This window comes from Microcaecilia unicolor, chromosome 5 (genome assembly GCF_901765095.1).
Source record: "Microcaecilia unicolor chromosome 5, aMicUni1.1, whole genome shotgun sequence".
In the NCBI taxonomy this organism is placed as follows: domain Eukaryota; kingdom Metazoa; phylum Chordata; class Amphibia; order Gymnophiona; family Siphonopidae; genus Microcaecilia; species Microcaecilia unicolor.
In genome coordinates, this window is record NC_044035.1 from 310,020,796 (window position 1) to 310,034,325 (window position 13,530).

A 13,530-nucleotide genomic window follows, 5' to 3' on the forward strand; every position below is an offset into this window, starting at 1 on the left:
GGGGGGGGGAACAGTGGCAACATGGTGGGAGGGAGGCAGTATTGCAGGGGTGGCAGCAGCATGGCTGGGGGAGGGGGCCCAGAGTACTCTCATTCCATCCCTGCCTGGCAGTAATCATGCAGTGCCGCATGCTACCCGGTTACCACAGGGTTAGCATAGGAAACCACAGGGTTACCACAGGTTTAGCATAGGAAACCACTAAAGAATTCTGCTGCACGACTAATATTCCGCCAGTGTCGTTATGCTCATATTAGCCCTCTCCTCAAGTCACTTCACTGGCTTCCTATCCGTTTCTGCATACAGTTCAAACTCCTCTTATTGACCTATAAGTGCATTCACTCTGCAGCTCCTCAGTACCTCTCCACTCTCATCTCTCCCTACATTCCTCCCCGGGAACTCCGTTCACTGGGTAAATCTCTCTTATCTGCACCCTTCTCCTCCACTGCTAACTCCAGACTCCGTTCCTATTATCTTGCTGCACCATAGCTTGGAATAGACTTCCTGAGCCGGTACGTCAAGCTCCATCTCTGGCCGTCTTCAAATCTAAGCTAAAAGCCCACTCTTTTTGATGCTGCTTTTAACTCCTAACCCTTAGTCACTTGTTCAGAACCCTTATTTTATCATCCTCACTTTAATATTCCCTTATCTCTTGTTTGTCCTGTTTGTCTGTCCTAATTAAATTGGAAGCTTTGTCGAGCAGGGACTGTCTCTTCATGTTCAAGTGTACAGCGCTGCATACATCTAGTAGCGCTATAGAAATGATAAGTAGTAGTAGTAGTCTTGGGATTCCGGAATCTTGCTACTCTTTGGGATTCTGCACAGAATCTTGCTACTATGGGATTCCGGAATCTTGCTACTCTTTAGGATTCTGCATGGAATCTTGCTACTCTTTGTCCTTATCTCTTGTTTGTCTGTCCTAATTAGATTGTAAGCTCTGTCGAGCAGGGACTGTCTCTTCATGTTCAAGTGTACAGTGCTGCGTACGTCTAGTAGCGCTTTAGAAATGATAAGTAGTAGTAGTAGGTCCACCACGCCACCTGCCAGTAAAGACAACAGAGGGACTGTTAACTTCCTCGCAGACAGCTTTAACATGCACACACCTGTGTAGGCAATAATCCTTGTGAAACTCACCATGTACAACCTCGATCTCGCCGAATCGCTCCAGGAGGGGGGTGACTTGCTCGGTGGAGACGGAGGCCCTGGCATGGCTTAGGGAAAGGGGGAGGGAAGTCCGAGGGGGAGCGTGGGAGGGGTAGCAGGGGTTGGAGGGGTGGGGGCTGGCAGGATGGGGAACAGGAGGGCTGGTGGGGGGGGGAGAGGATGGCTGGTGGGACTGTGCGGCTGGGGGGGAGGCAGGGGGGCTCAAGTCTGTTCGGGGAGGATGAGAGGCAAGGTGAAAAGGGCTGTGTTTTGGGGCGGGGAGCCGCATCAGCGGGGTTTGGCGGGATCTCTTTGGTGGGGGACCAGAAGAGGGGCCGAGACGAACAAGGGCATAAGGCAAGGGGTGGGGACCAGGGGTAGGACCGGAAGGGCGGGGAGGAGCAGCACCAGCCAGGGACCCCTCATCGCCATCATCATCTTCTTCATCCTCAGAAGATGAAATTTCTGCAGAGACAAAGAAATATCAGTACCCCAGGGCATTATCAAATCCCATGTTGTAGTTATACACTCATGTCAAACCAACAAATACCTGGGCTGTTGTCAAGGTTAGCCTTGACCTCCTGGAGCCATTCCCTATGGTCCTTTTGCAATGACCTTGCCTGTTTTTTCAGCTCTTCAACCTGTAAAACAAGAAGAAGAGCTATGTCATATCAGGTGAAAAGAAATATATATAAAAAAAGCAACGATGCACTGTCATGCTCAGTAGCTCCACCCCACCTTCTAGAAAACACCTTTTTTGTACACGCACATAACGAACGCTCATAGTTGCCGAGGGCGAGCATGCACCCCCAATTTCAATGGTCTTTAGCTCCACCTGACCTTCTAGAAAACTTTTTTTTACACACACATAACGAATGTTCATATTGGCTGGCACTATAAGGGAAAATGAGCACGAACACGCACCCCCCATTCCACTAATAGTCATTAGTCAAATACCTGTTTTTACACACACATACAAACGTCCATATATGCTACCAATACTTACGGATCTAGGGTATGATGAACACCTATTGAATAGGCGTTGCAACACCTCCCACCCTTGGCCCATTCGCAATATATTGCGCCTTTTCCCCGGACGGGGGAATAGGCGCTTCTCATTGATGATGAACAGCTGCACCAACCACAGCACGTCCATGTCGGAGCTGGGCTTTCTCCCTCGTGCAGCCATGACTTCTCCGACAAATGTGCACACACGCGTACCCATGCATATATAGCACATCAAAGGTTATGCACGCACTACATGGCCGTGTTATGTCGTGCTTATTGACAGCTCTGGACTTTACCGGCAGCCTCTGAGCACACGTTCAATATATCACAGTAAAGGGTTCGGATTGCTTTTGTGCATTCGTCGGTATCGGTAGTGCATCGCGACTCGTGCACGTTACTATAGTAGTTAGTTCATTTGCTTTCCATTTTCGTTAGTTGCTACTGTGATCGGAAAATGGCTCGGAGAAGGCTTTTGTGCATGGCACGGTTTACTACTTGCTCGTTGATCCGGCTTGAACCAGTTTAAAACCCACGTTATGGGCTCGGTTTTTTTTTAGTGCATCTACCCCTATGTGTGGCTCCTGGATTGGAATCGAAGGGACCTGGAGTAGTGCACACCCGTCTCCCAAACCCCAAGGTCAGCTTCTGCAAAGACCAGTGCTTAACCCCGCTAAGTGAGAGGAGCGGGTTACACTACCACGTGCTCAGTCTCTGAGCGAGTACTTCTCTCTCTACGAAGGAGGGAAAGTATCACATTATGAAACATTCAGCTTTAGTGAAAAGCAAAAGGAGAAAAAGAGCTGTAAGCCGCTTCCTGTTGTTGCATTGAACGACAGTAGCTTGCTTCCGACGTATCCTAAGCGACCGAAACAGAAGTGGCGCGATGCCCCTATAACACAAGCCTTCTTCTTACCCAGCCCCAGAGCCAGCGCGAGAGCGTAGGTAGACTGATCAGACAGGAAGGGATGGCCCCTGTACAACAGCGCGGGCTAAAGATAGGCTGCGCAAGCGCGCCCCCGCCGCAGTGTCGCACTTAGCCGGTGGCGCGAGCTTGACAGCGGCTTCTTCAAGTCCAATATACAGCGTCGTCGTCGCAACAGTCGCTGCTCGAGCTTGTATGCTTCCAGCGGCGTGTTCGTGGGAGCTTGTGGATGACCAGAGGGGAGGGGGGGAGGGTAGTGGCACAAAAGGAAGAAGGGCGAGGGAGCGAAGGTTACTGGAATATAAACCACACTACAATAATAAAAATAACAATATTCGCCGTCGCACTGACTTCGCATCCTGTCGGAGACAGGTGAGTCCGTTTTATTTATTTATTTTTGGGGAGAGGGGGGGGGAGTAGGGTTTTTCGTGTGTGTGCGGTGATGGAGATTGTACTTTTACCAGCCCCTTTTGTTATCACGTTCTCGTGAGCCGGCTGAGCTCTTGTCTGTGGAGGAGCCGGCGGCCTAATCAGAGGGGGCCGGGCCTGCGAACTGGGGAAGAGAAACTGAAAACAAACAATGGACCTCGGGGTTTCAGGGGAAAAGGGGAACGGACATCTCCCCGGAGCCTTTCCAGTGGCGGGATCTCGGGCTGGTGTCCCCCGCGTGCCGGTGGCCGGTTAGGCCGTTATTCCTCTACAGAGTTTTACTGGGCAAAAAAAAGTTGGGGAAGATAAGGCATGGATCCTCGGGATTTGGGGATAGGTAAGGATTCGTGTGTATTGGGTGAGGGGGGGGGGAGGCTAGCATAAGGGGTTCTCTGTGGTGTATAATAGCGATTGAATGCATGCCTGGTTGTGGTCATTGTCTAGGAGCGTTTTGTAGAGGTGAAGAACAGAGGTCTGCGGCCTAAGCGCTTCCTTTCTTGGGATCCATTTCCTTATCCGTGCACGTTAAGAAGATGGATTTAAAAAAAGAAATTACGGCGGGGATGAAGGAAGACGCCGGAATAGCTATTAAAGCCGACCTTACGCATATTTATACAGTACGGATATATAGTCAAAAAATTGAATGAGTCTATCAGGATTAGATAAACAGTTCAGAAAAAAATAGCCAAGGCTTCCGTCTCTCCTAATATTGTGTGTGTTTTGGTCTTAATTGGTTTTTAACTGCCATTTATTCAGGGTTTTGCTTTGATGATGCAATTACCCATTTATTATCGCTAACATGGCGAAGTAGGGCTGCATTCTTGTTTACGTATTGCATATAGGGGTTTTCCTAACACTTCCATTGTTCCTGCAAATGTGGATTGTTCAAATGAGGCGTGAGACAAAGATGTGGATGGTCCTGACAGGAGCACAGAGTAATCTAACACTTTAAATTCCTCTAGGCGAGGAGGAAAGGGATTAGTGGTGATTTACATTTTATAGTTCACAGAATCACTGTATACTGACATTTGGATCTCAAAGATGGGTAGGGGATCCTATGAATTGCTCATATGTGATTATCCTGACTAAAAATCATATGAATCTCTAAAGCTATGGGAACTATATGAAAGCTAGAATATTTAGTTGTTGCTTATAATGCTATAAACTCGGAGCCATTGGGGGCCTAAGCCACCCTTCGGCCCTACTCCCTTCCCCAATCTCCCAAAGATATTGTACTTATATATATGACATGCACGTCAATAAAGAGGGCACTAATAATTTTCCAAGTGTCATTTACCCAGGTAAAAAGGGTATTTGAAAATTGTGGATCCTTTCTGCAGGCAAAAGTATTACTTGATGGTTCTTTGTATGGCAGGCTATCAGGATTTTTTTGTTTTACTTTGACTGCAGCAGCTGTTTGCTGACCTCCCCCCCCCCCCAAAAAAAAAAAAACCCCACACCGCAAACTGCTGCCCTAGGCGATTGCCTAGACTTTAGGTCCACTATAAACTACCAGTGACTTTATCTCTGTATAGATTTGCCTGATAATTCTGTTTTACTTAATTACTGCATCTACAATCTGTACGTGGAGGAGTGGCCTAGTGGTTAGGGTGGTGGACTTTGGTCCTGGGGAACTGAGGAAGTGAGTTCGATTCCTGGCACAGGCAGCTCCTTGTGACTCCGGGCAAGTCACTTAACCCTCCATTGCCTACCGCATTGAGCCTGCCATGAGTGGGAAAGCGCGGGGTACAAATGTAACAAAAAAAAAAAAATGACTATCATAGTTTTATGAAACCTTTTTATTATATTCATATGATTCTGCCCAGTGTGTGGCAGCAGCCAAAAAAGCAAACAGGATGCTAGGAATTATGAAGAAGAGGATGCAAAATTAGAACAAACATATTATAATGCCTCTATATTGCTCCATGGTGTGACCTCACCTTGAGTAGTATGTTCAATTCTGGTTGCTTTATCTCAGAAGATACAGCAGAATTAGAAAAGGTTCAAAGAAGAGCAACCAGAATGATAGAGGGGATTGGATGGAACTGCTCCCATATGAGGAAAGGCTAAAGAGGTTAGAGCTCTTTAGCTTGGAAAAGAGATGGCTGAAAGGGGATATGCTTGAGATCTACAAAATCCTGAGTGGTGCGGAGCGGGTGAAGGTAAATCGATTTTACCTCCACCCAAAGACCAGGGGACACCCAATGAAATTGCATGGAAATACTTTGTATACGTAAACCTTTTAATAAAAAGTTATTGTGCAAACAAAATAAATACAAACAAATATTTTCTTCATTCAAATATAGTTAAACTCTGGAACTCTTTGCCAGAGGATGTGGTAATGGCGGTTAGCATATCTGGGTTTAAAAAATGATTGGACAATTTCCTGGAGGAAAAATCCATAGTCTATTATTGAGATGAACTTGGAGGAAGCCACTGCTTGCCCTGGGATTGGTAGCATGGAATGGTGCTATCAATTGGGTTTCTGCCAGGTACGTGTGACCTGGATTGGTCACTGCTGGAAGCAGGATACTAGGCTAGATGGACCATTGGTCTGACCCAGTATGGCAATTCTTATGGTTACCTGGCAAACTAGTGCACTGAGAAAAGGGAAGAATCACTTTTGTAAATCTTATGTTTTCTTTTAGTGAAATAATGGAATACTGTATTCACTGAGTGTAACGTATAATGATCATTGTGTCTATGAAAACTAGTTAGTTGATATAGTTGCAGGTGTTGCTAACTCTTTGTTGATTCTAGGGCCCGGCTCAAAAAATTGAGCCAGTGAATGAGAGCTCTGTCTAGCTTCTCATATATTTTTTTTAAATTCTCCCCTTTTCAATTTTGGTGGTGAAGGTGTAGCATAGCTCTTTAAGGGCCTAATTTACAAAAGTAGTGGTTTCATTTCATGTCTGGGGGGGGGGGGGAAGGAAGCTTAGTTTAGTTAACAGTTTAATGTGATTGAGTGCACTTGTGTATCCCTATTCATCGGGTCCCAACCTGGACATGGGGAGGCAAAAATGCCCCCCTCCTGGATTTTTTTAGCCACTGCTGCCTGCTTGTTGTGCTATTCTGGCAACCGGGCAGTATCCAAGGACCTAAAGTAGAGGGCACAGTGCCTCCCCCCCCCCCCCCCCAGCATGATGATGCAGCGTGAACTCCCTATCTCCTCTCAGCATCTCTCTGTTTTCTGCTATCCTCCTTCGCCTCCAGTGTAATAGTATATGCCAAGTTTGTTGTCTTCTGGTTCCCAATTCAGTTTTTGTCTTCGTATTTTTAATTTGTCCTTAATTTAGCCTTAAAATCGAGCATTGTACCGGAAGATTGGAGGGTGGCCAATGTAACGCCGATTTTTAAAAAAGGTTCCAGGTGAGATCCGGGAAATTATAGAGCGGTGAGTCTGACGTTGGTGCTGGGGAAAATGGTACAGGCTATTATCAAAAACAAAATTACAGAGCACATCCACGGACGTGGATTACTGAGACCAAGTCAGCACGGCTTTTGTATGGGGAAATCTTGCCTGACCAATTTGCTTCAATTCTTTGAAAGAGTAAACAAACGTGTGGACAAAGGGAAGCCGGTTGATATTGTGTATCTGGATTTTCAAAAGGCGTTTGACAAGGTACCTCATGAAAGGCTACAGAGGAAATTGGAGGGTCATGGGATAGGAGGAAATGTCCTATTGTGGATTAAAAACTGGTTGAAGGATAGGAAACAGAGAGTGGGGTTAAATGGGCAGTATTCACAATGGAGAAGGGTAGTTAGTGGGATTCCTCGGGTCTGTGCTAGGACCGCTGCTTTTTAATATATTTATAAATGATTTAGAGATGGGAGTAACTAGCGAGGTAATTAAATTTACTGATGACACAAAGTTATTCAGTCGTTAACTCGCAACAGGATTGTGAAAAATTACAGAAGGACCTTATGAGACTGGGAGACTGGGCGGCTAAATGGCAGATGACGTTTAATGTGAGCAAGTGCAAGGTGATGCATGTGGGGAAAAAAGAACCCAAATTATAGCTACATCATGCAAGGTTCCACTTTAGGAGTTATGGACCAATAAAGAGATCTGGGTGTCGTCGTCGATATTACACTGAAACCTTCTGCTCAGTGTGCTGCTGCGGCGGCTAGGAAAGCGAATAGAATGTTGGGTATTATTAGGAAAGGTATGGAAAACAAGTGTGAGGATGTTATAATGCTGTTGTATCGCTCCATGGTGCGACCGCACGTTGAGTATTGTGTTCAGTTCTGGTCGCCGCATCTCAAGAAAGATATAGTAGAATTGGAAAACGTGCAGCGAAGGGCGACTAAAATGATAGCGGGGATGGGACGACTTCCCTATGAAGAAAGACTAAGGAGGCTAGGGCTTTTCAGCTTGGAGAAGAGACGGCTGAGGGGAGACGTTAAAGGTATATAAAATGAGTGTAGTGGAACAGATGGATGTGAAGCGTCTGTTCACGCTTTCCAAAAATACTATGACTAGGGGGCATGCGATGAAACTACAGTGTAGTAAATTTAAAACAAATCGGAGAACATTTTTCTTCACTCAACGTATAATTATACTCTGGAATTCGTTCCGGAGAACATGGTGAAGGCGGTTAGCTTGGCAGAGTTTAAAAAGGGGTTAGACGGTTTCCTAAAGGACAAGTCCATAAACCACTATTAAATGGACTTGGGAAAAATGCACAATTCCAGGAATAACATGTATAGAATGTTTGTACGTTTGGGAAGCTTGCCAGGTGCCCTTGGCCTGGATTGGCCCTTGTCGTGGACAGGATGCTGGGCTTGATGGACCCTTGGTCTTTTCCCAGTGTGGCATTACTTATGTACTTTTTATGTATTTGCTTAGTGTCTGTCTGCATTTGTTATGCGACTAAGGAGTGGTGTTCTGTTTGCATATAGTTGATGTATAGAAATGTATAGCGATCCCTGTAGTAGGTGGGGGAGGGGAGTGGAGGGAAAGATAGTGGATCATGCCGCAGATGGGAGGGGGTTAAGAGAAAGGGATAGATGCTGAACTCTGGGGAGTGAAGGGAGAGATGCTGGAACCCCCAGAGGGAGGGAGGAGTATGCTGGACAATGGTATGGAGGGGGAGCGATGTTGGACCCAGAGGTGGAGGGGGGGGAGAGAGAGAGGTGCTGGACAATGGGAGGTAATGAAGAGAGAGGTAATCGATCTGGGGGTACAGGAGAGAGAGGGATATGCTGGACAATGGGATGGAGGGTGAAGAGGAAAGATGTTGAACCACAGGGAGCGGGAAGGGTGATCCTGGTGTGGGAGAGGCCATGGGGAGGAGATGAGAAGTACAGGAGGTAGAAATGTGGTAATGGGAAGTAGAAGAAAGATAAAAGGAAATAGGAGGCTGTGGAAGGAGTGAGACAGGAAGTGGGAGAGCTAGGAGGTGAGAGAAGGCGATGGAGAGTTGGATGACTGGAGACTGAAAAGTGGATGAAAATTGAGTGGACAGAGGCAGACAAGAAGGGGAGGAAAGAGCAGTATGTCTGAGATGGATGTAGTGAGGGAACAGGACATGAGGAGAAAGGGAAATGTCAAATTATTATTATAAAAACATATTCCTCATCCATCATTCTAAGCGGGTTACAGTAGGAACATTCATAGTAAAACAGAAGACATTGTAGGAGAGTCACAGGGATGTGTTAGAACAAGATGCAGTTCCATGTATCTTATATTGAACATCTGATAATAAATATTCAGGTTCTGGCCAGTTGTAGGCATGTAAAAACAGTAAAGTTTTCTTTTGAATTCTTTGAAGTTGGTGATGTTTGTGATTTTCATGGGTAGCTTGTTCCATAATGTAGGTCCAGCAATGTAAAAGATCCTGCATCTAAATTCCTCTAAACGGAAAAGATAAGACAAAATAGCTAGGAGACTATTGGATTCAGATCTTGGTGGTCTTTTTGGTTGATAGACTTGTTTGGTTGTAAGGATCTCCGAAGTTGTTTTTTGTAAAGTTTTGAACATCAGGCTGAGGATTTTGATGTTTATCCTTTGTTCTGTGGGCAGCCAGTGTAGTTTATTCAGTACTGGGGTGATATGTTTTGAATGGGTGTGCTATCTGCAGAATTCAGTAGGTCCTGGAAAAAGAGTTAGTTGAAGACAGGAAAATAGAAAAGAAAAACTGGGACCATCTTGATGGAAAAATAAAATGTTGGGACAACAAAGTTAATAAATTTTAAACTACAACTTTTTTCTAACTGGAATATGTTTGTGAAATTTATATTGCAGGTGTCTTTGTTTTATGTTCAGTACAAGAGGAAATGCATTTCTCCAGTGTTGCAGTACATGCAGAGTTTGACTTTTTGGAGTTTGCAGTTCAGTTTTTGTCTTCATATTTCAAATTTGTGATCCCTTGTCATGTGTGCAGTGTCTATGCTTTGCATGTGACTGAGGTGTGGTATTCTGTTTGACTGTAGTTTCTGTGTAGAGAGATGTAGCAACCCCACTTGTTCTGTTTTGCCTGTAGTAGGTATGTTGGTGTTATAGGGTCCAGTGTAAAATCTGTAGTGGTGCCTATTCATAGGTAAGGTTCTTGCTGTTGAACAATAGAATTAGTGCTGCTGTTGTATGTTTGTTACATGTATGTTGAGCTACGATTGTTTTCAGGTTTTGTATTATTTCATCATGTGCTTGGTAGGGGAGCGATTTAGGGCTTTTTTCACAAAGCCGCACAGCAAATGAGGGGAATCCCATAGGAACTGAATGGGCTTCCTCTCATTTGCCATGCAGGAATTGCTAGTTCGGCATTGTAAAAGAAGTCCTTATTTTGCTATTGCTCAGATAACATGAGAATCAAGAATAATATATTTTTATGGTGACTTCCATGGACAAATATGTCTGTCTTCTGTATCTGGGTTTTTTTTTTTTTTGGGGGGGGGGGGGGGTGATGGCAGAGGCTGAATTTATTTGTGTGGCTGCAAAGGATGTTTACATTTAACACACAAGAACCAGTTTAGGTATTCATGAATTGCTCCCATGTAAGATTTTGAATTCAATGGCTTCCATACCTCAATTTGTAAAGGAGATGTGTTTGATTTCTTGTTAGCTATTGCTGTTAAACTTAAGTTAAATTAGAACACTGGCTTTTTAAAAATATATACATATGAAGGAGTTGTGGTTGAGAGGATACAAAGAAGTGACTGCATCAATTACCGGTCTGAATTGGATATATTGTGGAACAAATGTAGAAGCGTGTATTTTGGACTTTGCGCCTCTGCCAGTGTTTGTGGTGGTGTTTTGTAAAGTGTTGACAGGGCTGGCCTGTCCACTAGGTAACTGTGTAGGGCAGCACAATTAAGCAAGTAGCACCAGCACTTGGTCTCCAGCATCCCTCCCCTTCCTTCTTTCCTTCCGTCCCTCCCTCCACTTGAGGGAACCTACAGTAGTCAACTTTTATAGCAGATGCATCACGGCCAGCACAGGACTGAGCATCTGTGTGTGCTCAAGGCTTGCCAGATCCCATCACCCTCACCAGACATCTTCTATAGATGTTAACTGTCATGCTCCCAGAGGAAGGGAGGTAGGCCGCTGAACACTCAGGGCAGGGGAGAAGTGGAGGGAAGGAAGGAGGAGATGGTGGATACTACACCTGAAGGGGAAGAGAGATGTGGGGAGCTGTGAGCTGCCCCCTGGTGTTGTTAGGAAGGGGGCTCACAACTGAAGGTTTGCCTAGGATGTCAGATACCCTTGGGCTAGCCCTGATTTTTGAAAGATATTAATAAAAAGATTGAAATTAAAAAAAAAAATCATGACTTTTGTCCAAAAAGCTCTGTTGGGTAGTGCAAAAATTACTTCGTCAACCCCTCTTCCTCCCCCATTTGGAGAAATTACTCCATGACCTAATGGGTCCCAATAAGTTTTCCTGTCCCTAGCAGTCTCCGTGCTCTCTCAGTCCTGTGTAGTAAACTGTGCCATCCTTTTCCTTGGTGGCTTACTGCAGGTTATTCTCAGGCTAAACGTACTCCTGATACAGTAAGAAGTTTTTAGCATCAGTACTATGGGCATGCAACAAGCCAAATTATATTGCTTAAAAAATGTTAAATTTTGGCATGTTCTTTTACTTTTCGCGTAGTACTTTATTCCAGCGCAGGGACAAATGGATTATCTGAAGCGAAGGGCAGCATTTCCCCTCAGATGACCTTTTCTAGCAAGCTTTTTGGTTGCCCAGTGGGTCTGAAGGTTCCTCACCCCCCCCTCCCCAATCTACCAAGATGTCCTTGGTATTCAAAACCCCTCTCCCTCCAAAGATCTCTCACTTACCTTTGGGGTTGGGAAGCAGGAGTGGTCCCTACTTGGTCCTGTCTTTAGCACCACCATCTTGTAAAATGTCGATGCTTAACACTTAGCACCTTACTATTTCATCCTAAATAAGTCTTCCAAATCAAATGCTGCTGTTTTATTTGATGGTGGTGAGAGGAGCTGGATGCCTTCCTGGTCCAGGTAAATAATAGTATTGATCCATGGGAAGCAGAGTGCAGCAGCACCTGAGCCTCTCGTTGAGGGCTTGTGCTTAGTGCCTGGGCTAGGGTTACCCTAGACCAGGTAGCCCTGGGTGTGGGAAGTTTAGGAGCCCACTTGTCCACAAGGGAATATTTGTGGGGTGGGGGAGTATGGGGGCCCATAGCCCACCATGGATTTTTTTTTTGGTCATTTTGACAATGTGTGAGCCAGTACGCGCTTATACCCTCTCAGGAGTGTAGACAATTTTATGCTTAATGCAGCATAATGCTTAATGTGGCATGTCACCCTGGTTTTATGTGTTTTTTTTTTCTGTTGGCTCACGTTTTTTAATGCTGCAATAATTTGGATGCAGTTAAGTTTTACTACATCAGGAGTATAAAATTATTTTTTTTTCTGTGCATATGTGCTGTTCTAATGCACAGCTTATTACATTGTCCCCTCTGTCCTGAACCCTCATCACCATCAGTCCCAGTCTCCCCCCCCCCCCCCCCCCACAACTATCCAGCCAACCATCCTCTTCATTCTCCACCCTGCTAAACAACCCTGCTCCAAAAAGTCAGATTATTTCAGCATATTTCCAGACAGATTCCATCTGGTTATTCATTCTTCCTTCACCTTGTTGGCTGTTGCTGCAGCTGTTGTAAGACTAGCTGTTTCAGGTCTGCTTACACAGCCTGGTTTTCACCCACAGATTCTGTATAGGTTCTCCAAATTTGGATATGGATCCCAGATCTATGGATAAACTAATTAGTCAATTAGGCAATAATAATTAGAGTTTAGCACTTGGCAATAATTAGGAATTATTTGCGGCTCTGCGCAACATCCTATATTAAAACATGCATGCCTAAATTGCATAATGCACAACTGTAAAGGGGCGTGGCCATGGGAGGAGCATGGATAGGCACCAGAAATTAGGTGTGATACATTTATACCAGCCTTTCACAGGCATGAAGGCTAATGTCCAAAGTTAAGTACGAAATGAGCTCTAAGCTAGTATTATATAAAGGATGCACCACACAGAGCACCCTTTAGAGAATAGTAGCGGTGGGAAATAATCACACTTGGTCAAGATGGCGACAGAAGCGGAAGTGAGGCAACCCAGCTCCTGAGACTCGAAAATGCTTTGGCGCGAGGAAAGCTCTTCCCGATTTCGATATGGGGAAGAGAAAGGGAAAAACAACAATACCTTCCTCCATGGCTCCGCCGTCCATTCCCACCACCCGCCAGATGACCTTGGAGAGCTTTCGAGGGTGCTCCTGGAGAACGAATGCCCACTTCAATAGCCTCGACCTCTCAGGGGGCCGAGTGCAGCATAGAAGGAGTGACGTTGAGTCCTCCTTCCCTAACTGCTCCTCCGTGACCTGGAGGCGATTCTCCGCCCGTGGGGGTCACGTTCGCTGGAGATTTTGGACTTACCCAGACCTGCGACGTTCGTTGAGGGAGGACCTATGGGCACTTTTACCCCGGGAAAAGAATTACCGCAGGAAGCAGCGCAGGTCGCTGCTTCCATTTCTCAGGAGATCGCAACCGTGACTGTCGGAGGTTTAACGAG

At 45.4% G+C, this 13,530-nt stretch overlaps 1 protein-coding gene across 2 annotated transcripts in view; it reads left to right on the forward strand.

Moving 5' to 3' along the window:
- The first annotated feature begins 3,156 nt into the window (after positions 1–3,156).
- Positions 3,157–13,530, forward strand: part of SIAH1 (siah E3 ubiquitin protein ligase 1) — a 91,386-nt gene continuing 81,012 nt past the window's right edge. Inside the window, exon 1 of one of the 2 annotated variants that reach the window (XM_030204366.1) lies at positions 3,157–3,442. The gene's annotated coding sequence lies outside the window, so the exon portion shown is untranslated. The remainder of the gene's footprint in view (positions 3,443–13,530) is intronic. The other variant, XM_030204367.1, reaches the window with a different exon arrangement.